Genomic DNA, 23,382 nt, shown 5'->3' with positions numbered 1-23,382 from the left:
GGAGGCCCTATGGTTTAGGCTCTTTGGTGGTAAACCTTCGTATTATTGTTACTCCTACATTGCATTTAGATTTTATGAGTATCATTTAGTTGGCTTGTAATCCAGTCTTATATGCAAAGACTAAGCACATTGAGGTGCGCTATCACTTCATCAGAGAGGTGGTACGATTGATAAGAATCCTACAAATTTGCTCACTAAAAGTCTCTCAGTGGAATGTTTTGCCTTCCTTAGGAGGTTAATGGATGTAGGATTACATATTATCTTTCCTCATCATGTTATACTTTATGTCCATGTTGTACTTTTCTCTTTTTCTTCTACTCCTGAATGAGGCACATTCACATTTAAGTGGGAGGTTGTTGGAGGTAAAGATGCCTATGCCTAGCCACCCACATTTACTCATTGTACATTGTATCCACATACATGTACATTGCATGTGGCAAGTACCCATGATATTCTTTATTCTTTCAATGACTATTGAATAAGGGAAGATCAATCACACATTTTGACTATTGGATTTTTCACATATGATGTCTTTCTCTCTTGTTCTCTTGCTCCATCTGCCATAGCTCTTGCCTTGTTCTTACTTTCACTTATATGCTTCCACTAAAGCTCTACTGTTCAGGTAATGGAGACAAAGTATGTGAGAGTTAGGAGGATACTGGTGAGAAAGGCTAGGATAGCATCCCCCATGCAGCCCCACATGATATCCATCACAAATCACCACCAACGTTGGCCTAGATGCCCATGGTGGAATGGGTGTAAAGAATAGTACTAAGACAAAGTACAGAGACATCATCAAGGCCATTAATCCAGTGCACAAGCCCTCTTGGATACTTGTCAACATCTCTTCTCGTAGATAATCAAAAAAGGGAGGTCCCTAGCAACACACTTGTCATGATGCTCACAATGTTATTCACACGAAGCTATAGTCAAACTACTTTTTAAACACCCTGTTTCCCACCTCCTAATCCATGTTCTCCATTTCCCTTGCCAACTTGCTAGTACGTATAGCCTCCATGTTGTGTTTAGCAAATCTATGTAGAGAAATGCTAGTAGCATTGTGCAAAACTCCCATGTCTCATCATGTGCTTCAATACCATTTCACTTGTATCGTCGTGTGCATATACTCCACGTTTGTCACCCTTTCCAACCTCACCTCTAGCCACTATTGGATGTTGTTGGGGCCAAGTTGGTTCTTGACCATGTCTGGCACCTCCCCTTGAAAGTTGCACCATGTTGAGCTCCACTACGATGGTGATAGTAATGACTAACCTCACCATGGCCATGGTAAAGTCCAAGGATGCCTTCATCTAGGTACCACTCTTGTAGTTAGTGTAGCAGAGGTGCTTTAAGGTTGGCCCTAGCAAACACATGAATGGTGCTGATGAAGTGTAAGGAGGTGAGTGGAAAAGTCCCATTAAACTGTTTATGTCTTGGACCTTGCAGTCTTGGACACTTTGTATCAAACATGAGGGAAATAAGGTTTGTTGGGGGGATGATGAAGCGAGTTATTACATGCCACACACCTCTCTTCCTCGAGGAGTCCCCTCACATCAAGGAGAGAGAGAGAGAGAGAGAGAGAGAGAGAGAGAGAGAGAGAGAGAGAGAGAGAGAGAGAGAGAGAGAGAGAGAGAGAGAGAGAGAGAGAGAGAGAGAGAGAGAGAGAGAGAGAGAGAGAGAGAGAGAGAGAGAGAGAGAGAGGGGTGGAGGGTAAGAAAAACATCTTCATGAATCTCTTTTCACCTATCAAAATCTAAGTAGAATGGATTTTTAAAATAAAAGTTATCTCCTCTCTTCCTCGTGCCACATAGGTTTTGGAGTAATATCCTTGGTTTGGGATACTCGAGCCTTACCTTTGGTTAATATATAGAAAGGATTTTTGAGGTATGAAGTGAAGATGAAACTTTATACATACTTGATTTTGCTAAAGAACCATCAGCTTAGTCAATATCTGTGTGTTAAAAGAATGGGAGGATCCTAGTCTTGAACCACCCCTTCTACATACAATTGTCCTAACCCTTGCACCCCCCATTTATGTATCATTGTTCCTTGTACCACCCCTTCTACGTATGACGATCCTACATTCATCCTTTCGTGAAAAAGAGAAGCACATGAGAGCTATAAAACGATTACTTCATGCACATAATTAATTTGGCCTATAGAAGTCAACAATAATAGGGCATTTTATAAGAGATCATACATACCGTACTTGCTCTAACCATGAGAATTTAGTGGGTTGTGTTGAGGTCCCTTGTTCTCACTTCTAATAAATTTGTCTTTTGATGTTTGTGGATGCACTTGGCAAACTATTCCCCCCCAGAAATGAAGTATTTGTCAACCCCCTCACACAACTTCATGTGAAGGAATGGCACCCATGACCTATTATATAATTAGAGATCCATAACATTATTCTTGCCATTGGGCCTTGGCATCTAAACATTGGAATGTCTCTCCACTAGCATCTTAACATTGGAATGCCTCTTCTAGATGGGGTAACTATAGCAAGCCACCTAAGGAAGAAAAAAGCTAAGGTCATTAGGCTCCATAATGATACATATAGGTGACTTTTTGCCTCAATATATACATCATACAGATATGATTTTTATCTCTTTTTGTGTGTAAGCAATTACATGATTAATTCAAATGTACAAGTGAATTATATGAATGTATTAGTCTATTATTTATATGTATGATGCAACAAATCTATATCATACGCAAATCCATCAGATATATATGTTAGGCTCATGACATTGTACCTATTAGTTATTCCATATAATAATATGCATAATCTATATCACTTAGAATAACCATTGTGTGTCGTAATCTATTATAACAATACCTTAGCTCTGTATACATGAAGTACCTGAGTGTGCATAGTAAAACCAAAGGTAGAGGGCTCTGACGCGAGCGTGTTGTCGCCATGGGGAGCGGGGATGGAGAAAAAACTTTTTGTTAAGGGAACGAGGGTAATCAGCCAGGGCCCCCCATTCCAGTTCAACCAAAGAAGGGGCCCCATAGTGAATCTATTCTCAGCCGCCATTGTGAGGCAAATCAAGATTGAATGTGCACAATCTTGGCTGGCATAAACCAGCTAGCCCTTCAGGTCATTGGCGTGACAGGTGTTAATTTCTACAGTGGGTTGCTTGCAAAGAGGGCTTGTTATGTATTGGGGAAGTCGATAGCTCACGTCGAAATGTGTTTGACTATATCTAGGGCTTGTTATATACTCTCACAAGATTAGCGTGGGCATAGCCTCACCAAAAAGCCATCAAGGGAAGTCACCATGTTTCTTGATTGTATTGCTATAACAGACAAGCTGCTCTACTGCTATGCAAGTTCCAAGTGCCTCAAGTTATTGCAGTTTTTCATGTTAAGGGTACTTCTGGCTATTAAAACATGCTCACAAAATATTTGGATGCCAAATGACATAAGTTGGTTCAAGCACTTGTCACATGTTTAACCCTTCAGATGGAAACATGTATAGATATCTACTAAAAAACATTACCTTGCAGCTTGTCGCATCTTTAACCCTTCAGATAGAAACATGTATAGATATCTACTAAAACACATTACCTTGTATCAAATGAGAAGTTTCTTAAGATTGCCCTTGTAATTTCGAAAATCGGGCAACCATTCAAATGTAGGCCTTGATTTGATTTGCAACCCCTATCCTCTGTTTGGTCAGGGTGCAGCGGCTATGATCTGAACAAGAACAGCTATGATCGGAACACATGGATTCATGACGAGGCAGGCTTTAAAATCCCTTATTAGGCCTGCCAAGTAAATAACAACCAATTCTTTACTTCTGCCTTGCACAAAGGACCACAGCGTAGCTTCCTTGCTTAGGGTAGGAGCACATAACAGCTAAAGGAAGGAAGGAAGGGTTATTTGCTGTCGAGAAATTCTTATGATGCAATCAGAGAGTCCTTTCCTGTTCTGTTTTCTAAAAGAAGGGTATTTTGCAGATGCATAGAGATAGAAGAGCTGCTGCACATTTCAGCAGCATATACATTTTACTTCGGTAAGAATATCACATATGTGAAGCAATCCACGACCATATCAATCGAGGCAGACAACCGTTTGTGGATTATCTGTCCGAGTCCCAGCCAAAGAGCGGTAAGCCAGAAACTGTGCCGGCTGTCCCACCTCCTCAGGCACATCCTTAGCAGCGATGTATTCTACATTCCAGGAAGCTGGTTTCAAAGGCAGCAAATCCTTTCCTGTACCTGTTGTGGCAAAACCTTGCACCCAGACATTTCAAAGCATCCATCTTCAAAATTGTTGCCGTAATGCCAGCCTCTGTGAAGACACAATCTCGGATCTCTAACCTTTCAAGACTAGGGCAACCATCAGCAAAGAGGCTGAGACCCGTATCAGTTTCACCAGGTAATCCAAACAAGGCCCACCTCAGCTTCTGGCCATACCTTCCAATGTCTCCCATGCCTTTGTCAGTTAACAAGCCAAGCCTGCCATAAAATGCAAAGCGTTGCATGCCAGGGCATCCTTGCATTATGGCCCGCAATCCCTTGTCCAGAGGACGCTCGGTAATGTCATTCCCTTCATCCAATACTACAAGCCGAAAATCCTTGAGCTTTGAACAGCTTTTTGCAATTGCCACCAAAGCAGTATTATCCAAGTCAGAAACATATAGTGCTATGTGTTCGAGATGATGGCAGCCCAATGCAACACAGGTTAAACCCCTTTGAGTTACAAAGCCTGGCTGTACATCTCACAACAAACTCTAGACCACTTACTATATAGAAAGTTCACACTATAACTAGGAAGAATAGCAACCAAACTAGGAAGAATGTAGAATTTTCTAGTTATAACTAGATAATTTTGTCATCACGAATCTCTTCTAACTAGTAAATCCTTTTTTCTAGATAGTATCTAGAAAGTTGAAGCCTTATCTAGTAACATTATCTAGTAAGTTATTGTATATCTAGTAACAATATCAACATAACTAGGAAATTTTTGTTTTCACTAGTCATAACTAGCAAGTATTATCATCTAACTAGGAAATTATGGATAGTCTTTCAAGTTAACATAGATTCACAATTTTGCTAGGTAAAACTAGTAAATAAATATTAGTTTATTTGAATTTTACATTTGTATATTACTCATGAGCTAAGCTTTCGATTCCACACTTATAGCTATACTCACTAGTTTGTGTAGCCTATGCTTAGTCTAGCCTATCCATAGCCTATATCTAGCCTAGCTTATACATTAGGCTTAGGATAAGCACATGCTAGGTTAGGCATTGGCTCGATAATATAAAGTAGGAACATTATATGCTATGCATAAGAATACAACTTATATCTGGCATTTTCTAGGCACAAGGTAACCATAGAATAGGATAGGGTTGTGTTAGGTGTTGGCTCCTAGCATATGCTTACCCTATGTCTAAACTCTTCCTAGAATATGCTTAGACTATGTATACACATAGGATTGGCTTATAGTATGCCTAGTATTTGCCTAACTTGCCAAATGTGTACCCTATGCCTACCCCTTGTGTATTTATGTTAGACATACCTATGTCTAGCCACTCTATAGCCTCTATCAGTCAGTCTGTATGAGGAGCCTATGCATATACCTTTCCTATATTACTAATCCAATCTAAACCTAAGCCTAAGCTTAAGCTCTATCTTACTACGAGCCTAGCCCTAACACTAACCTTTAATGTAGTATAAGCCTAGTATATATTGAGTCTAATTCTAATTTAAGGTAAATAATATAGAGAGTAAGATAGGCTTATACATCATGTGTTACTTCTATAAAAATAAGTTGTATTTAGTCATTTTGTGGATTCTCATTAATTTTGGCCTATTGTAGTACAATTCTAACTTTTTATATGTGTGATGATCATATTGTGCTAGACAAACAATAGTAGGCAAGTAATTTGTTTTACTTTTGGTGAGCAAATAACTAGACAAGTATAGAGATGTAATGATTGTAATATTGATCACTAGTGGAGTGCAATGTGAAATTATTACTATTATGGAGATTGTTATCACATAAAGCTATTTATATGCTTTAGCTTTAAAGCGATTGTACTCATCTATTTAGAGTGCATTGTTGTCTCTATTTTCTTTTATGTTATTCATATTCATTACATTTTTCATTAATTAATTGTAATTATAATATTAAAAATAAAAGATTAGAGCTAAGTTGAGGCTTATGTTAGAACTAATCATTTCGAGTGCGATTGAATCATCCTCATTTACACTGGTTGCTAGTTATAATATGCTTTTGTAATTAATTTGGCTCAATTTTCCATTGCAATCATCACTCTGATACCATCGAGTTGATTCTTACACATGTTTTATGATCATAACAGCAAAGTAATGGTTGAAGTATTGGTGTAGTGAACCACTAAAATATTACACCACATACTTCATAGATTATCTTAAGGGACTGAGAATTAGCAAGATTAGTTGAAGAAGTTGATCTCTCACTTGTGCACAAGTAACTAGCTTATTGACAAGTGGAGTGTTGTTCCCATTGCATCGAGTAGCATTTTTCTCACTTGGCTATAGGTTGAGGTGTACATGGCATCTCCCCTACATCATAAGTACCTACATGAGTCTCATCTTGCAACATATCTACAAGCTATCAATATTGTATGGGTATATATTTGCATCAACCATGGCTATGCATGAGCATTCACCACATTGGTTAGTACCCTTGAACCACACTATCTTTTCCCTCTTCATCATGCGGACCACACATTGCCTTTTTCACCCAACCACTTAAGCACCTTAGGCCACTCAACTACCATGTAGATAGGCCACATGATTGTTTAGCCACATTGGAGAACTCGATCACTTGAAGCACATCGTCCTAACTACTTGGAGCACTTTGGCCACATGTTTAATTAGACAAAAATTCAAGCACACTCTTCCACGTGCACATACTCAATCACATAGTCACATAGTTGCACTTTATTTCAACTCACTTTACCATCTCCACTCTCTTACCCTTGATCACAAGGCACCCTTTGACCACATTGAGAGCTTCATTTTTTTATGACAATAACCTCACTCAGCAATTTAGGCCACATTAGGCACTCATGAATCACTCTAGGTTGCATTAGCACATGATTATATAATACTTAGACACTATACCACCATCGCACTCTACTACTTAGTGCTCATAGCATAGTGATGTGGATGGTTTTGGGAATGGGGATGGGGATGTGGACTAGAATTTCCCTCCTTTGTCACCATCAAAGAGGGCTCTTATAAGTGGATGGGATTGGGATGTGGGTTGGTTTGAGGATAAGCTAGGTCTAGGATGGCAAGCTAGAAAATGGCTATCCCATGTCATTATGGCTCATAGCATTTTACTAAAAGAACACCTTAGCCACTCGATTACTTAGATATATTGAAGCACATGATTACCTTATGCACTTATGTAATATATAAGGCCAAATTTCCACGATTCTTGGACAAGAGTGTAAACACATTCACACATTGTAGATGCATTTGTGCACACAATTTTTTAAAATTTGAACTCTTCTTCAAGCTTCTATCTGGTTCTTTGAATATGATATAGCTCTCTTATAGATTAGAAACCCTTCACATTAGCAAATGTTATAGGAAAAAAGATAGCATGCAATCTATTGATTTCAGTGGGGATTAGAAGAATAAGGGTATATAGCACATGAAAGATAGTGTGGAACAAGAGGTTTTACTAATGGCTAGTAGGGTTTCGCATGTTTTCTACCTAATTAGCTATCAAGCCAAAGAAGCTTTGTAGGACCTCCATTGAGGCAACATGATGCATATAGATATCATCAAGATAAGGTTTCTTAAAAATGACATCTATGTGGTATTGCCCAACTCTATGTGTATTCCAAGTGTGTTGCACTCGCAAAAGGAAAAGAAGTGTTTGACAAGTTCCCAGTACCAAAACACAAACTCTTGGAGTGGCTTGATCATTAGAGATAGGCAAAGCATGGACATGGTGTTGAAGCTTTGAGATGTTTTGGCAACATTTCAGAGGTGAGTGTCACTGTTTTCTACTCGCCTCCTCTTCTGTGATCATGGACATCACCCCCACATAAGCTTTTTGTGTCATCCTAAACAATCTCATTACTAGGGATTGCACTTCATATTTCACAAACTCGATTCCTCTTTTGTCCATAAATTCATAAGGATCAACAAAATTGACCGCCTTATTAGAATACATACTTCAATCCTTTTCAGATTCACAGAAGCAATTGGTATAAATGTGATAGCTCACCCATAGCTAAAAGATCTTGATAATCCTTTTTAGAACAGTAGAAAGGTGATGCAAAAAACTACATCACTCTAGAGTATGCACAAATGCTCTAGAACATTAGAAAGGTGATGCCAAAAACTACATGACTCCAAAGTACGCACAAAAGCTCCAAAATAAGCCAACAAACCGATACAAAATTTAATATTGCACTTGTTGATTGCAATTGCCAATACATTGTCAAGATTGTGGGAGAGAAGGAAGGAGTCTCGCTTGAAGCTTTCTTGCTTGCACAATGGGGGAAGACACACAAGGGTGGAGGCTGAAAACAGTTTTCCTCTTCTTAGTTGTGTAAGCCAAAAAGAACTCAAGTACAAAGAAATAGAAGAACCCTATGTATGGGTCTCAAACCAAACTCAACTAACTAAGGTGGCATACTAACTGAGCCACGAACTAGAGTAGATAAGGATAGCTATCATGTAGCTATTATTCATCGGCGGTGTACCAACCGCGTCTGCAACTGACAAGTCGGTGACATAAGTACTCAACGGTCACCCTGGCGTATCACGAGTGGAGCTCGATATCTCAACACTCCCCCTCGAGCTCAATCCCAATTCCTGCACACCAAGCAGGTCTCTGAACTTGCGCAGCTTCTCTGCGCCCAATGCCTTCGTGAATATGTCAGCTACCTGATCCTCTGTGCTAACATAAACTAGATCAATAAGACCTAGTAAAACCCTCTCTCGCACATAGTGATAATGCACCTCAATGTGCTTTGTTCTAGCATGATAGACTGGGTTATTTGCCAAGTGTATACTACTCATGTTGTCACAATAAATGACAGCTGGCCCATCTGTAGACTGATGCATATCATAAAGTAGCTTATGCAACCAAGCTACCTCACATGCAGCCATTGCTGCACCCCTGTACTCAGCCTCTGTGCTCAACAAGGCAACTGTAGGCTGTTTCTTGCTGCTCCAAGTCACTGCAGCACTCCCAAAAGAGAACACATATCCACTGGTAGATCGTCTATCAGAAATACTACCAGCCCAATCAGCATCAGTGTATCCATGCAACTGTATCTGAACCCCAGTCTCATAAAATAGTCCATACTGCAATGTGGACTTCACATACCTAAGTATGCGTCTAGCCGCATCCAAATGTGGTTTCCTTGGAGCCTGCATAAACTGACTTACCAATCCAACAGCATAGCTCAAATCTGGCCTAGTAATAGTCATATAAATCAAACTTCCTACTATGCGTCTGTACATAGTAGGGTCTTCTAGAAGCTCACCTGCATCTGTGCTCAGCTTCACATTCTGCTCCAAAGGAACTGAAATAGGCTTACAGCCTGTCATCCCATATTTGGAAAACATGTCCAATCCATACTGCCTCTGCAAGAGCTGTATCCCACTTAGTGATCTAATCACCTCAATGCCCAAGAAATAACGCAGCTCTCCCAAATCCTTCATCTCAAACTTCTGCTTCAATAGCATTTTCACATGAAGGATATCTTCATCACTGTCACCTGTCATAATCAAATCATCAACATAAATGACAAGTAGCATAATACCTTTCTCTGTTTTTCTCACATAAAGTGAGAAATCTGCCTTGGAAATCTGAAAGCCAATAGTGACAAGATACTGTCCTATCTTGTCAGACCATGCTCTAGGTGCTTGCTTCAAGCCATACAAGGCTTTCTTCAACCTGCAAACAAACTCAGGATGAACAGCATGCACATAACCTGGTGGCTGCTCCATATAGACCTCTTCTTGCAAATCACCATGCAAGAAGGCATTCTTTACATCCATCTGATGTAAAGACCATCCCTTTGATGCAGCCATAGCAATGACTGCTCTTACGGTTGCCATCCTTGCAACCGGACTGAATGTTTCTTCATAGTCAATGCCATATGTTTGTGCATACCCCTTGACTACTAATCTTGCCTTGTATCTGTTCACAGAACCATCCGCATTGTGCTTCACCTTATAAACCCACTTACAGCCAATTGCATTTTTACCTTTAGGCAAAGGTACCAATTCCCATGTAGCATTTGCTTCCAAGGCATCCATTTCTTCATCCATGGCTTTCTCCCATTTTTCTTTTCCCATGGCTTGCTCAAAAGAAGTGGGTTCTGGTTCCTGTATCACTTTGACCATATATGCATAGTGAATGGCTGTAAATCCATCATATTTCAGCCTATCCACAGGATACCTAGCTCTCGTAGACCTGCGCAAAGTAGGTTCACTCCCAGGTGCTCTCAAAACATCCCTGGTCTTCCTTACTCCAGGTGTAACAATAGAAGGAATACCCAACTCATCATCAATGCTCTGTTCTGAGCCACTGGATTCACCATCCACATAAGAGTGACCTGCATTCACATCAAACATGGGCTGATCAACCTTCTCTTTTCCTTTTCGTGATACCTGCATACCACTATCTGCATTACTTTGAGAAGATTCTCCTGATCTCAATCTGCCTGTCCATGGCGAAGAATGTGAACCACTGCTAGAGGACGCTCCAGGTCCACTAATATTTTGTGACTGCTGCTGTGAATTTTGTGCAGCATTACCATTTTGTGCATCTACATCATCAATCACATTTACTGGTTTATACCAGCTACTCATCTCATCAAAAACAACATCTCTGCTCACTGTAAACTTACGAGTAGAAGGGTTATAGCATCTATATCCTTTTTGGTGCAGAGAGTAACCAATAAAGATGCACTTCTCAGCTTTTGGATCCAACTTGGATCTCAGCTCATCTGGCACATGTACATAGGCAATGCAACCAAAAATTTTCAAATGAGAAATATCTAGTTTCCTACCAGTATACCTCTCCTCTGGAGTCATTCCATGTATTGCTGCAGTGGGAGTCCTGTTCATTATGTAGTCTGCTGTAGCAACTGCTTCAGCCCAATAAAAATCTGGCAAGTCTTTTTCATTGAGCATGGCACGAGATACCTCTCCAATATGCCTGTTTTTCCTTTCTGCAATTCCATTTTGTTGTGGGGTATAACTGCATGAATATTGATGCTTTATGCCATGCTCCTGCAAGAACTTTGCAAACTCATTTGAGAGGTACTCTCCCCCTCCATCTGACCTTAGGCATTTTATTTGCAGACCTGTTTCTTTTTCAGCCATAGCTTTAAGAGTTTTGAAATGCCCAAAAACTTCACTTTTCTTTTTCATAAAATAAACCCAAACTTTTCTGCTATAGTCATCAATAAAAGTGACAAAATAATGACAGCCTCCAAGAGATGCAGCTTTAGTAGTCCACACATCAGAGTGGATTAATTCCAATGGCTTCTCACTCTCTTGAACATGTCTAGGAAATGGTTTCCTTGCCTGTTTTCCAAACTGACAGGCTTCACATACCTTATGCATTTCTGCAACCTTGAATTTTGGCAATCCTGCAACAATATTTTGGGCCTGCATTGATTTAAGTCGCTGTACATTAACATGACCAATGCATTTATGCCAGATATCAATATCTGCAACTACACCGGTCCCATGTGCAAACATTGCTGCACTCAATTCAGACATGTCTGCATCCAATGTAAACATTCTGCCCTTCTTCTTTCCTTTTGCTATCAAGCGACCTTTATTTTTCATATCCTCAACAAAGCATCCATGAGGATTAAATCTGACCTGCAAGCCCTGCTCAACCATTTGACCAACAGAAACCAGATTCTTGGTGAGATTCGGGACATGAAATACATCGGACAGGTATTTCTTTTTCCCATCCTGCATAGACAAGGGAATTTTTCCAATCTGCACAATAGGATGTGCAGTATCATCACCAGTCTCCACAAATCCTGGTTTTTCCATTTTCCTTGCATCCTCCATCCATTCTGCATGACCTGTCATGTGGTTTGATGCACCTGAGTCAACATACCATACATCATTACTTTCTTTTGCACTTGTCACAGAATTGTTCATGTGCTGCACCATGAACAAATGCTCATTTCTGTCATCACCCTGTCTACTAGAAGATGCATAATTCCCTTGTTGCAGTTTTCCATTCATGATGTCATTCTGCTTTTTATAGCAGTCTTTAGCCATATGACCCATTTTGCCACAGTAGTAGCATTCAACATTACTGTTTGCATTTTGACCTCTTTGCCATCCACCACGACCTCTTTGGCTCCCCCTGCCTCTAGAGTTACCACGTCCTCCTCCATAGGACTGGTTTTCTTGAGTTTGCTGCATATTCTGATTTCTACCACCGCCTCCAAATCGGCCTCCTCTACCTCTGCCTCTACCTCTTCCAGCATTTGAGTAGAAGACAGCTTCTTTTGAAGTTCCTCCTGAAGAAGATGCACCACCATTTCTCTGCTCCTCAGAAATTAGAAGAGCAATCAACTCCTCAAAATCAGGAAATCTTTCACGAACTGAAATGGATGTCCGAAACTGTGCATAATCCTTTCCTAGACCATTCAAGGTCACGGAAACAAAATCATCATCTTCCACTGGCGACCCAATGGAAGCAAGTGCATCTGCAATCTTCTTCACCTTCATGTGGTAGTCGTTGATGCTCATATTTTCTCTTTGCACATTGTGCAACTCTTGCTTGAGCTGCATTTTCCTGGCTTGCGTGTTTGTGCTATACATTTTTGACAAAGTATCCCATGCCTCCTTTGGCGTACTTGCATCCTGAATATGCACAATCATAGAGTCTGAAATGCTGATAGACAGCCAGTACATAACTTTCCTGGCTCTCTCATGCCATGTTTTAAATGCCTGCATTTGTTGTTGATTGGGAACATCAGGAAGAACTGGTTCTTCTTCATTTCCTGCAACAAATTCCCAATATCCTTTTCCCATAAGGAAATTCGTCATTCTAAACTTCCATGCCTGGAAGTTGTTCTTGTCAAGCTTTTCAGTGACAATCTGTGAAAGAGAATCAGACGCCATTACAGAATACTGCAAGAAATTCTGTCACTGCAAAAAACACAGCTTCACCCTCACAAGGGCAAATCTGCAAAACTGGCGAAAGTGGTATTTGACCACACAGTCACTTCCTAGTGACGATTTTGCATAAACAGGAACCAAGGATGATTCTGAAACTCCCAATGTCTCTGCGCACAAGCATACGATGCAATTTCTACAGTAACTTTTCACCGACCTGTAGAACAGTGGCTGCACAGCATAAAACTAAGTCTTTTCCTGAGTGCGTGCAGAAAACTTCCGTCTGCAAAACAGGCCCCGAAATGGCCTCAAATCAAAAAAACAAGGTCGCCAAGGGCTAAAGGCCTCTCCTGCAGCATATACTGCCCTCTTGCTTCACCGCGAAGGGCGTCTCAACCTGAGACAATGCACTCCTGCAATTTCCGGCTGTGCTACCTGCAGAGATCTGCTCCCAAAACAGAAAATGAAAGCAACACTGCTCCTCTTACCAGACCACCGCGAGCTTGGCTTGCTTTCTTGAGCTCCTTACCACGAACAAGGCTCTGATACCATGTCAAGATTGTGGGAGAGAAGGAAGGAGTCTCGCTTGAAGCTTTCTTGCTTGCACAATGGGGGAAGACACACAAGGGTGGAGGCTGAAAACAGTTTTCCTCTTCTTAGTTGTGTAAGCCAAAAAGAACTCAAGTACAAAGAAATAGAAGAACCCTATGTATGGGTCTCAAACCAAACTCAACTAACTAAGGTGGCATACTAACTGAGCCACGAACTAGAGTAGATAAGGATAGCTATCATGTAGCTATTATTCATCGGCGGTGTACCAACCGCGTCTGCAACTGACAAGTCGGTGACATAAGTACTCAACGGTCACCCTGGCGTATCACGAGTGGAGCTCGATATCTCAACATACATTATTCTCCACCTAAGGAATTTGCCACTCCATTTAGGCACTGGGACCGTTCCCATGGTCATGTGCCCCAAGGAGAGAGAGAGAGAGAGAGAGAGAGAGAGACGCTGGGACCGTTCCCATGGTCATGTGCCCCAAGCAGGTCAAGGGCCCCTGACCCTTGCCCCTGCCTGCCCTGTTCTGCCTCCCCTGTCCTGTTGCCATGGCCGCAGACGATGACACCTCCCAGCATCGTCACGGCCACAAGGAGGAGGACGATGCCCACCTCGACGAGCCCCCCCTCCACCCTGGGGCGTGGCATCGCTGCTTCCGTCTGTGTGTGCACGTGTGTGGCTGCAACAGTCACAAGTAGCCCGCCATCATCGATTGTACCATCGGCCATCGGCTTGCATTTGCCATTCCTTGATCCTTCACGGCATGCCACTCGCATCTGGAACAGCAGTGCAGGACTCCTCATGGATATTCCTCTCGTAGCATGGCCGTGGATCGTGCGCCTTCCTCCTGGATGGCCTTTCTCCTCTGCTTCATTTCTGTCGTAAGCTGCCAGGAGAGCCCTAGCACTCGTGGCATCGGTTCTGCGCAGGTGGATTCGTAGCAACTCGCAGCAAGCAACAGACCAAGTATCAAAATCAGTTATGGCAACGGAGCAGGAGTCACAGCGAAGGTGCAGAAAGAGAGGTTGCACGATGGTGGTATCACCAAGACGGCATCCAAGGGGCCTAAAAGAGTGGTCGTATCCACTCTTGCCCTCCTCACCCTCGTCATGGCAGGGACAACAGGTTTAGGTGCGTTGCCATTTTTCTTTATGGACTTGCAGGCACAATGGGCTGGGATATGCAATGGTATTGTTGTAGGTGTAATGCTAGCAGCTAGCTTCGACCTGATACGGTGGAGGCACCTAGGTTGTTATGGGCATCATTGCCGGAGGATTCTTCATTATTTGCTGTCAGAAATTTCTGGAAAGATATGGTGAGGTTAGCATGTTGAATCTCAAAGGAGCTGATGCAAAGAAGATGATGTTGGTGATTGGCATCATGAAAATGCACTCTTTTGGTGAGGGTTCAGGAGTGGGAGTCTCGTTTGCTGGCCCTAGAGGGCTTCCGCAGGGGATTATGGTTACACTTGCATGCAGTGCAAAATATTCCAAAAGGATTGGCTGTGACCATGGTTCTGGCATCTCGTGGCATTTCTGCTCAAAGTGCCATGCTTTGGAGTATTTTCACCTCTGCTCAAAGTGCCATGCTTTGCAGTATTTTCACCTCCTTACCTCAGCCTTTGGTGGCAGTTCCTGCTTTCATGTGTGCGGAAGCATTTCAAAAATTCCTTCCATCGTGTATGGGGTTTGCAGCAGGCTGTATGATATGGATGGTTCTGGCTGAGGTTATACCTGTCAGCTTGAAGGAAGCAAAGCCTCAACAAGTAGCTTGAGCTGCAACACTTTATGTGGCATTTATGGACTCTTTAAGTGCTGCCATGGAGAACTTTGATGAAACGAAATGCTTGGAAGTTCTGAGGCCAACAGCGAATATTCTGACTGATGATCCTTAGACTGTTGCTGTGACTGTGAGCTTTAAACTGATGGGTGAGAGTCTACTCACAGACCTTCTCTGTCCAGGAAATGATCGCATCACAGGCATACTTTCTTGCCTGATTTGCATTTGCCATTTGCAACGTGCTGCCTGGCAAGGAATTGTGATTCATCCTGCAACCTAATCTCAGTGCCAGTGTCAAGGTCTACATGTAAAATTCTGAAAGCATTCTCGTTCATGTGGGATTTAAAATGACTACACGATGCTGGAAGTGGCACGCAAAGCAGTAATCCTGATGTCTCCCGGAAGAGAAGATGACAATGTCTGCTTGAAACCAAGCATGTAAGGTGGGCTTATGGGGATACACCTAGGAACCCATATCTGAAGAACAACAGTGCACTTCCCTTCCGTCTTTTGATGATCTTTGAACAACCCCCTGCCATCTAGGCTTATGACATTAAGGCTGCATGCCTTTTCTTCCAGCAACAAGTCTGAGGCAACAGCCAATACATTATTCCCCACCTAAGGAATTTGCCACTCCATTTAGGCACTCTTATCCAACTTTGTAAACTTCTGTCTCTGTAGCATTTCCATCATGCTTGGAAGGAGCGATGACAACGAAATCAGGACCTCTGCGAGCATACAGAGCATATGATTAGCGACCAACGGAGAGGTTGAAGTGCGCATCTATGCATCTGCTTCCATTGCTTTTTCTTATTCTAAAACGCTAATAGTTACTTACTACTAAACTTCAGGAAGGAATCGTTTAAGGTAAAGTAAAGTTGATCCTCTAATATATTTATATGTGTGCATTTCGTTTGGCTTACAATTTGCCTCGTTTTGGTCATGTTTTGAGTTCAAGAGTAGTTTCTCAAGCTAATTGTTATCTATGGTAGTAATTCAGGGTACTCATTGTGAGAGTTTCTTAATGTCTTGACTTTTACTCAGATTCATGATGATCGTCCTCGTTCGTTATTCCATTGATGAGCGTCTATATTCTAGCTGATGATACATTGCTTCGTTTAAATTCTTTATTCTAGCTAATGATACATTGTTTCGTTTATATTCTTTCCAACTGATGAGGGCATCAAGAGTACACATTATCATCAAGAAATGGCTTCTCGTGGCATAGTTTATGATATGGATATTGATCCATACAACAAGATAGTAGTAACTGTTGGATAGGTTGGAAGTTCTTTTCATGGAAGGTTACCACAAGTTTTATATTGAAACATGATTGGCTAATATGTTAAGTTATTTGTCTTGTATGGTTTCAGGATAAGAAGCTAAACATGCTCAATCTTGCTAGTGGGAAGTCTGTAAGATGCTTCAAACCAGAAGGAGAAGTTGGTGAGCCCATAAAAGTATGAACAATGAATTCCTTGTTTTCACTTGCTCAATTTATTGTCAGATGGTGTAAATAACAGGGCAAAAAAGGTATGTGTGTTTTGATGTTTTACAAATGGTGCATAAGATCAAATTGATGTTGTTTTTACAAGGATTTCTCCTCTCTTCAAATAAGAAAGCTCAATATAATAAGGATTGAACCTTGTTCTTCTTAAGGTTGACCACTTGAAGATAATTGGCAAAGCCACATCTCTTTATATCTCACTTTTTCTATCAGCAGATTTGCTACTTTTGATCTTTAAGACATTGAGTTTGTGTACAATATTTGTCATCATAGTTTGTGATGTCTTTTTCCCCTTTCTGTGGTAGGTTCTCATTGATCCTAGTGGGTCATAAGTACTCTGATCACATTCTGATAAGAGCATGCACATGTATAACATATCAGATGGAAGCATTTTATCCTTGGGGCAAGGTCATGCTGAAGTAATAATAGGGATAGCTTTCATGCCTGATTGCAAGCGGCTAATATCAATAAGTTTAAGGTGGCCTTTAGAGTTGTATATATGCTGACCTTGGCTTCTTTACTATAACTTTTTCACTTGGTGATGCTAATTTATGGTTTTCAAAGAGTTCAATGGAGAGAGTTGCATATTTGTTTGGAGGCTTCCTAATCTTCTGACTAAGATGATGTGGAAGTGCTGTAGTTCTGACTCAAAAGGGAAACTAAACAATACTTCTTCAAACCCCTTGAGACGTGACAAGTCTCAGACACAAGACTTGGATGCTTCTGGTACTCTTGTTACTACTGGACCTTAGCTTGCAAGTAGTACAACTCCTGCATTTAAGTTCAATGTGTCCCTGTTGCCGCATTGGGCACATGCCAAGGTTGCAAAGACCATTCTAGAAAATAATGAGGGTGAATCAGAAGATTTAAGTTTTTGTTCTTTTGAATCAATATGGGAGGCCAAAGTTTGTAGTGCAACATGTTTTTGAAATAATAAAATCAACATATATGTTAATAGGAATAAATATGGAAACTCTAGCTGAATTTTTATGATGCCTTTGGTGCCCAAGAAAATATGTTGCTTCAGCTGGATTTCCATATGATGGTTTAGTTTGCCTCTGGGATTTCAAGTCTGCAGCATTGATAGCCAAAGTCAGAGCAACAACTATATCCATGCCAAAAAGTGGGATTCATGTTGCTTCAGATGGAAGTTTTTTTGTTACAGCAGGTGCTAATCACTTGAAACATTGGACTATTAGGTCAAATGCAAGACATCAATGATCTGGAATAGGCCCTGGTCTTGTCCAAGATGGGAGAAATGTTCATCTTGGTAGTTTGTGTGAAAATTCTTTTGCGGTAGCAACATCTTGAGAAGATTCACGAGATGGAGATGTCCAACCGGTTTATGCCTTGACCTGCACAGGCATGCCCAAGCAGGCTTTAACCAACTTTTTCTGTTTGGCACTGTTCTCAATTCTGCTACTAATTTAGAATAATTAGTGAATTGAGGATTGTGGTTGACAGATATGATGTTCAACAGGAATAGTATGCCTTCTACATTGTGAACTTGCATTGAAAAAATGGGTTAATCTTAAGGTATCATTTGATATGCAAGCAAGGATCTCTCTATGGTTGCCTATCTGCAAACATCAACGATAGTTTTAACTACTTGTTGTAGGTTCGACAAGGCCATGGTTTAGCCATTTCAAGTTTGCACATTGCTTTTCCATGTAGTGATGGTATTGTGCAGATTTTCATGTTTGAGTCTCTTGCATTTACTGCAACTTTTCCTTGACCAGCGCCATTTGGATTCCATGACATGACAAATACAAACACATGCTCCTGAGTCCTACCTTGCCACACATAATGTAAATGGGATCTCATATCCTGATGCTGTTGCTTTTTAATTTGCAACATTGCACAAGCTTGGTAAGTTTTATTTTGAGATAGCATTAGTGAGTCCTTACATTGAGAAGAAACTTAAAGCTGTTAGGTGTAAAGTGCTTCAATTTTGATAATACATTAGTCAGGTTTCTCTTCAATCACTATTTTTACATCAAATACTTTGATTCTTCCAGTTGTTGTATATGCCGATCATAGTTTCTTTTTTTGGGATATTGAGAACTTTTCAAAGGTCAGGACCTCTATTCCAGTATTGTTTAGGCCTGTGCTTCTTAGAAGTTGTTAAGTTCTCTATTGAGTGGAAGATTAATGGTATCTGTAGCCTCTTTAACACTATCTCTTTTGTGACCTTGGGAGGGTTTGTAGTGCTATTAAAGAACTTGTAAGTAACAACTTAAAAATGCTTGGAACATCAGAGGACATATTTGAATGCATTGCATGTATCCTCTTTGTCATAGGTTAGGTCTGGCATGATACATAGCATGTATCACTTCTCTATTGCTGAAGTATTTTTGAAAAAGGCCATGGTAGTTATGCATTGTAGTTCAAAAGAATCATACTCTATCCTCTGATATGGTCATGTGGGGACCCCCCTCCCTTGTTGCTTATAGGCACATATCCCACTCACGTGCTAATGAGTCACCTCCTTCCTTGAAGGAAATAGGGAGTGGAAAGGAATCGCCTCATATTTAGACCTAGTCCCACCCTCTCGATTGATCAATGCCAAGTTTGGATTAGTTTTGGGTTGCATGAAAGTGTATCTTCCATGTTGGGTTGTTTTTCGCCCATTTTGGGTTGTTTGGGGGCAGATCTGAAGGATAACTTAGTTGTGAGTAAGGGATAGGTGCTAGGATAGCAGGGCAACTTGATGTTGAGCAGATTCTAGGGCTGCAAATGACACGATGCCCTAAAAACGAGGTTATTGACAAGTATTGGTGCAAAAATTAGGGTTTTAGACAGTAGAATCCTAATAACCAGCACATGACCTTATTTTTTATCTTTGAAACAACAGAGGTTGCTGTTACAACACTTTCTTGGCAGCATATTGAATTTCTCTCTCTCCTCTACTTTGTTCTGCCTCATCTTAGCAAATTTGAAGATATTCAACATTGTTTTGTTGAAATCAGGCCTTAGTACTGCTGTAATTAGGGTTTTTCTGTTGTCTCAAGAAGTGCACCATTGAATATTGGCCATTCTCAGTTTTTCTCACCTGTTTGAAGGTGGACAACTCTTATATGCTCTTGGAGGTTTGGCAACAATGATGGGTCAGTGGCTTCTTTTGCTTGGCTGGCAAGCATTGGAGAAATATAATCTTCAAGTTGCACTTAGTGTACAGTGGCTCATGGTGCAAAAACAAGTTATAATAAAAGATACAGTCATTGGAAGTTTAAGCCTAGATAATGTTAATGTAGTAGAATAGGGACAATTTGGATTTCACATTATAGTTTGCTACTTAATTGGCAAAAATTCTATTATTCACTTTTACTTTATTAAAATCACTTTTTAAATCAAGTATTTTTCTATTATTATTTATATAAAAAATATTAAAATGACATTCTATGAGATTTGATTATGTCATTATATGCCTCCTATATGCTAAGTTTATATGATAAAGTTACTACATAGATGTGATATGTTATAATTTCTTATATGGTAACTTTTTCGATGAAGTTACTATATAGATAATGTCTATTTCTGAAGTTACTATATAGTAACTTTTTTTATAAAGTTACTATATAGATAGTTATGATAATAAACTTCCTATATAGTAAGTTAACCAAAAAAAGCTTTCTATATGGTAAATTAACTAGAAAAATGTTTCTATATTGGAAACTATGTTTCTAGATTGGCAATCTAGTAAAGTTTGATTTTTCCTATATTAGACTCTTTCTAGTTATGTGGAAATCTAACTAGCAAATTCTCTTTTTTTTACTATATAGTAAGTGGTTTAGAGTTTCTTGTGTCTCTGTCTCAATCTCCATGCTCCACCCGAAGCCTGCGCAGGTTTTTACAGTTATTTGCAATGACTTCAAGGCCCTCATCACCAATAGCATTGAACACCTGCAACAAGTTACAATGATTCTTCCACGTGACATCTAGTAGCACAGTAATCAGCATGTTATATACAACAGCTTTTCCATGATACAGTGATTAGCGAGCAATTAAGCCATAGATATAAGTAGCTTCTTCACGGTAGATACTAGCATGAAAAACTAACCAAATTCCATTCAGATGAGGACACAGAGAAAAAAGTTTTGAAAGCACAATTGAAAGGAGGTATTCTAATTTTATCGTCTTTTTCTTATTTGAAAGAGAAACGTTTTGAACTATTGACTGATTATTAATGCAACTTGTACAAGTTGGTGAAGAGGCTTTTGAAGCTGAATCCTTCTCTGTAAGATCTTGTACATAATATAAACTCATTGACCGATTAAAGCTGGAAAAAACCAATGTCAAGCTAAAGGAAATTTACCTCCAAATCCTCTAGATTTGAGCATTTTTGCAAGGAGCTGGCAATGACCATTTACAGTAAGAAGTGAAAGCAGCAGATCGACCTTCTTCAACCCTGATGCAATTGGTTGGATCAGGACATTCACAATCAGATCTCCTTCATTCATACCCATATAGTAGAGTCCAACTAATGAAGTTAAGCCTGTCGGCAGACTAATTGCTACACTATGATGTTGACCCAAATAATCGTTGAAGCCCACTGAAACTCCTCCGAGTTCAGATAGACTTGTTGTTCTGCTCAAAACACCATCTAAGCTTTCTAGGTCAAGCTCATTCAGCTGCAATGATGACAACGATTTGCAATTTGTTGCTAGAGTGAGGAGGTCACCAATACTGACACTCTGCAAGTCCCTTTAAGCCACCCGAAATTGAAGCTTCCAATTTGTATTGGACAATTTAAAGAATCACTTTGGTAAGGCCCTTTAAGCCACGCATTAGTAAAGGAAACTAGCGCAAATTACAAATTACAATTTGCACGATGAGTGAAGAAACCTCTCATCATCAGTTTCTTTCTTGTCCAATGGTGAGAAAGGTTTGGTCTCTCTTGTTGGCTATTTGACACCATGTGGTTGGGCCCTCCATGTGTCCAAGGGATTGGGTTTTTGGAAAGCCAAAATTGATAGACTTTGTGTAGCCACATATGCTGTCCACCTTTAATGGCTGTAACCTGCTGGGAATGGCCGAGATCTGTTGAGAATGGCTGAGAATTGGCGGAAGGATGATAGAGAATGGTGGGGAGAGAGAATTCAGAATTTCTTCATGAAGACCTACCCCAATCAGTAGTCGCTTGCTGTCTACAGCTCTAATGATCCTAGTATTTGCTGTTTCTATGCCACGAACTGATTGCCTACTCTCCTAAGGCCTAGGAAAGTTGTCGCCTACTCTTTTGGGCCTCTTTGATGCTCTTATTGGAGAGCTAAAAATGCATTAGCCTGACTTAAACAGCCCCAAAGCACACTTAATTAATGAAGAAACTTTATTTTTTTTAAAGAAACACGATCCTAGAGAGTTACTATGTCCCACATGCCAAACCCTAATTTGGGTGCCCAAACTTTCTATAAATAGACATGTAGCCCACCACTCTCCCTCAACCTCGTTTTTGCAAGTTTCAAGAGCCATATCTCTGCTTCCCACACCCTGTTCGTGGAGGACATTGCGATCAGTAGACCTCCTTGTTGTATGCTATCATCTGACACCTAATTCCAGTTTTTGACTCCACCTGTGAGTTGTCGCCTGCATCCAAGAGCTATCACCTGATACCCTAGAACTATTGCCTGCACTCTGAAGCTTGTGTTATTTGCTGACGTCATCAATTGGAGATGTCGCCATCAATCATACACTATCGCTACCTATCAAACATTTGCATTTGTAGAGTTTCTCTCTTCTCCAATTGTTGCCTACAGTCTGCTGTCGCCCAGTTTTTCTCTCCCCTCAGGTATCTACATTTTTAGTCTTTCCATCTCCTCAGTGCCTGTCTGTATCAGATCCAACCCCTTTGGCTATATTTACTGGTTTTCTCAACACATGGAGGTTCACTATCAAACTACCATGGAGTCTAGAGACCATATCAAATTTCTGCTTGCTGGAGCATGATCTCATCCTTATGCATGGCCCACAACTGCTTGCGCCAATCTGATCCTCACTTATCAGCATGCTCCAATTTTCTGTATTTCGCCCCTTGAGCATCATAGTAGTCCCCCAAATATGATCCTTCAACCAACTCCCATGCACTTCTAGAGAAAACCTCAACATATATCCATATGTAAGGCATATCTCACACCCTAGTTTTAAAAAATATAAAAAACTTCACCCACTCACATAAATGTATAATACACCACAATCCAAATCGAAAGCCCCAATACTCACTATATAACGTACGCATATAGTAAATATACACCAAAAAGGGAATAACACAATATTTATATAAACATAGAGAACACACAAGGCCATAAGTTACTTAGATACCCCACAACATAAAGAACTTCTACCTTCACATCCTCATCTCTCGAGGTAAGAAAGAAGCTACACTCCTCCCAATACTCCTCACACAACACT

At 40.5% G+C, this 23,382-nt stretch overlaps 1 pseudogene; it reads right to left on the bottom strand.

The window, feature by feature from the left end:
• Window positions 1–4,029: 4,029 nt before the first annotated feature.
• LOC148029006 (coronatine-insensitive protein 1-like) lies at window positions 4,030–22,481 on the bottom strand (annotated as a pseudogene).
• Between the last annotated feature and the right edge of the window lie 901 nt (window positions 22,482–23,382).

The sequence above is a fragment of the Lygodium microphyllum genome, chromosome 11 (genome assembly GCF_053477565.2).
Source record: "Lygodium microphyllum isolate KBCC chromosome 11, Lygodium_microphyllum_v1.1.10, whole genome shotgun sequence".
NCBI lineage: Eukaryota > Viridiplantae > Streptophyta > Polypodiopsida > Schizaeales > Lygodiaceae > Lygodium > Lygodium microphyllum.
This window is presented reverse-complemented; position numbering and strand designations above follow the sequence as displayed.